The 4,074-nt window shown below is 39.4% G+C and overlaps 1 pseudogene; it reads right to left on the bottom strand.

Moving 5' to 3' along the window:
* Positions 1–2,582: 2,582 nt before the first annotated feature.
* On the bottom strand, positions 2,583–3,390 carry LOC136521999 (uncharacterized; annotated as a pseudogene).
* Between the last annotated feature and the right edge of the window lie 684 nt (positions 3,391–4,074).

Genomic DNA, 4,074 nt, shown 5'->3' with positions numbered 1-4,074 from the left:
ACAAGATGTGACTTGAGTGGACACAATCACACCAAGTAGTTCCCTTGCTCTGACTTTTTTTTGAATTACACGGATGTCCACAAAAACGCATGTTTATCCCTATGAACATAAGTAAACAAATTCTACTCATTGAGGATCTCCGAAATCCAGTAGATCTTGAAGTTGACAAACCCATACTCACCCGGCCTTATGAATGCAATACGCACATCCTATTCCTATAAGCATATGCAAATCCTACCCTATAAGCACCTCCAAAAGCCAGCAGATCTCAAAGTCAACATATGCAAACCCATCCCTATGAACACAATGCACAAACCCATCCTATGAGCATTATCGAAAAGATTAAGCCGATAGATCTCAAACTTGATGCACACAAACACTACTCCTATAAACACCTTCGAAAGCAGTGAGCCAACAGATCTCTTTGAGGTGGCTTCAGGTTCAGTTCGCATCATGCGGTGACTTAGCTTATCAGTATGAATCTTGGGGTTCAGATTCATTTATCTTATTAAAGAAAAAATGGTCCGTTGGGGTTTTGGTTGCTGTTTCATAGATGAAATGTGGACCACAAGAAATTCTGAGATTTAGACCCCAATAATTGCTACATGGTCTGCAGCTGGTTGTCTAACAGAGTCGATCATTTAGAAGAACTAAAGTTTGCAGGAAAAGTTACCTTTCCAGCTCAGATGTGAGAATCTGATGTTTTCCTTAAGCAAACAATCAAGCATGATTCGTCTAATCTGCACTCAAATTTGAAACATCGATTACGCGCATTGGCTCTAAGTGGATATCTAGAAGTGTATTGTTAGTGCGACTTAGCATGTGTCTTTTGCGCTCCTCCAGTAACACTTCTGTAGTCATGATTCATGAGTCATGAAAGCATCCAAATAATTTGCTTTTCCTTCATAAATGTTAATTTAGCTAGTACTTCCTCGGTCAAAAAAAGATAGAATTCTTACTTTTCGAGAAGTAAAACTGATCTAAAGTTTACTAAAGTTATAAAAAGATGTACTAACATTTATGATACAAAATAGGTATAATTAAATTAATTATGAAATATATTTTCATGATAAACTTAGTTAGAGATATAAATGTTAATACTATTCACTGTAAATTTGAATAAAGTTAAGGTAGTTTAACTTGAGTAACCCCATATTCAAGGGTATTCAGTTGAATACCCTAAATTTTTTGGCAAGAAAATTTATAGATACAGTGCTTATGTGTATATGTATTGGAAAGAAGTGACGACGGCCGGCGCGGGGCTGCCGGATCTGCAGCCGCTCACTCAAGCATGAAGCAGCGTTGTTGACTGCGTGGGGCTGGGGGCCAGGGCATCCGGGGCTGCTGCCTGCTAGCAACTGCGGCCGCACGCGGGGCTGCAACCGAGCTATCGAGCAGCGGTGACAGGGACTCCGGGAGCAGCCAAGCAACGTGCACAGCAGCAGCTCACGCTCAATTGCTGAGTTTATCCTTATAAAAAAAATTTGCTGAGTTTAACTGTATAAGTTTTCTTATTCGTCTATATGACTATATATTTAATATTTTGTCGCTTTGCTATGTTGAATTATTGATATTAAAATAATTTTAAATTATGCTTAAATTCTAAAATAATATGAAAACTCGCTTCACCTATACAGTATCCTCACAAAAAAATTGCATATACGATATTATCAATTATGATGCTAAATATTAAGCTTTGGTTGTCAAAAAAATTAACATCCTTTTACATTTTGAATACCCGACCTCAAAATCCTGAGCCCGTCACTGCCCATAGTTGTATTCTTTTGTGGATGGAAAGGAGTAATAACTTGCTAACAATATCATTTGCACAAAGCAAGTTCCGGTAACATCACTGAGCGTGCATGCACATTGGAAGATACAAATTCAGATTTGTTATCACACTAGCCTTTTGAGAACATCAATTCTTTTGCAATGTCAGAGTATCACATCAATCAGCATTCTGAATTATCCTATGAGCTTTCGTTTACTAAATGTATCACTGCAGCGTCAGACCCATTGAAGATGGCACATGGCATTGTAGTTCATTGGTCACTGCTCTCTATGCATGTCCTTTTACTTTTTGAGAAAGTGCATCGTCCCAGAGAAAAAGAATACCAGAAGTGTGCTTCTTGTGACCATTTTTATATTATGTTCAGCTGTTGACCAACTACAGGTGACTCTTTATATCATTCTGTATTCATAGGAATTGAGATGTTTGTTGAAAAACAATATCTTCTAACAACTCCTTTAGTTCGATCTTCAAATATTCCCATCTTCTTTTCCTGATTTCACACTAGCCAAAAATCAAAAACGGGCCGGCTCTCTCGAGTGATCACGGAATATAGAGAAGTTATTGAAAGGTGGAAAGATATAGGAGAGATTTTTATACAAATAGCACTCCAAATGAAGATTTAGGGAGTTGTAATTTAAGAAAGACTCTCGGAGATGCTCTAACAACCTCTTCCTTCTCTTCGCTTCAGTTAGCTATTTAAGTTTTGAGCCAAGTTTGTTTCTTTAGGAGACGTTAAAAAAATTGTCATTCAGCTTTTTTATATTTTACAAAAATTGTGGCAGAAGCAATGTTCAAACAAGAACCGGAACCAGTACTCGTATATTTGTTCTTTGCGATCCTATATTATTACTTTACATATATTGGTACAACAGCAAGCATATATGATCCTGGTTTCCTGAATGGATGATTATTGTAGAAAACCAGAAGCAAGAGTGCTAGATCGATGCGAAGTACTTAGAATCATACATGCATCAGCACTACGCATATATGGAGTACGATTCTTTTCCGATATGGGTGTCCTCACGCTTGCCAACGCCGCCAGGGATATAATCCAGGTCGCCGGATGCAGCAGTAGTGCGCATAACAGCTCCGGCTACTGCAATTGCTTCGTCTCTTGTGAGTTCAGCTCGGTAATTCAGTGCGGCGGCCACGAGTTTCTTCAGTACTGGTCGGGCCAGAGGAAGGCAACCATGGCAAACTTTCTCTTGCTGTCGAGGTCGCCGTCGACGGGGAGGCCGTACTCGCGGAGCAGGCAGTCGACGCGCCACTCCGGCATGCTCTCGTAGTCCGCCTTCTTGTACCGCGGGTAGTGCAACGGCATCTGGAAGGCGTAGCTACTGCAGTTCATCTTGGGGCCTTCTTTTTGCTGATCGGCGACAGCAACAACGCCGTTCTTAGCAGCCAACGCTGGCTGCCTTGGCCATGTTCATGCTGCTAATGGTGCTTGGGCCTAGGGAACCCATGCTTTATGTTTGTGCTTGCGGGTGTTTGTGTGTGTGCGTGTATAACAGGGTAGATGTTTGTGTGTTTCTTGTGTGTATAAGAGGGTAGATGTGGGGCCTTTTATAGAGGAAGGAAAGAACGATGTGGAGGATGCTAGAATGTTAATGTGGAGCTAGTTGCTGAGAGAATGTTGTATGCGGGTCTTTGCTTGCAAGTTGGCATTCATGTGGATCACCATTCACTTGCAGTATTGCAATCATATACCCGCTCTTATCGTTTATGTAATGATTTAGACCAATTAAATCCTTCAATGATTATTGAGCCGTGCATGATTGTTCGGATATTACACTACGATACTTAAGAAATTGAATGATATTTCCTCTGTTCTTAAATACAGGTATCAAAGATTTAAATTTTTTCCTAAATTAGAGCATCTCCAATAATTTTTAAAAAACAATTGGTAAATCAATAAGTTTTCCAAGTCCCTAAAGAAAGTAGGGAGCATATTTGTTGTCTTTCTCCAACTATTTTCAATATCTCAGTTCTAAAAGCTAGAAAACAATTTTCTAATAGGAATCTTAGGACTATTTTTCAATCGTCCCAACCACTTTTATATTTTCTCTCTTTTATACATTCACATTGAGAAATCGGTCCTTTGTCCTTTTCTTCCCCCATGTATTTCCACCTCTGGACCTGACCGGATACACGTGCATATATTTCAGTGTGATTGGATCGATTTTCTCAAGTATAGAAAGATTGGGAAGTTGAGATAAGGAGTTGTTGGAAGATATGTCTTTTTCATTCTTACCAAAAAAATCAAGATTGGAGTGAGTTTTGAA

This window comes from Miscanthus floridulus, chromosome 18 (genome assembly GCF_019320115.1).
Source record: "Miscanthus floridulus cultivar M001 chromosome 18, ASM1932011v1, whole genome shotgun sequence".
Taxonomy (NCBI): Eukaryota; Viridiplantae; Streptophyta; class Magnoliopsida; order Poales; family Poaceae; genus Miscanthus; species Miscanthus floridulus.
Note: the sequence above shows the minus strand (reverse complement) of the source record. Positions and strands in the feature narration are given on the sequence as shown.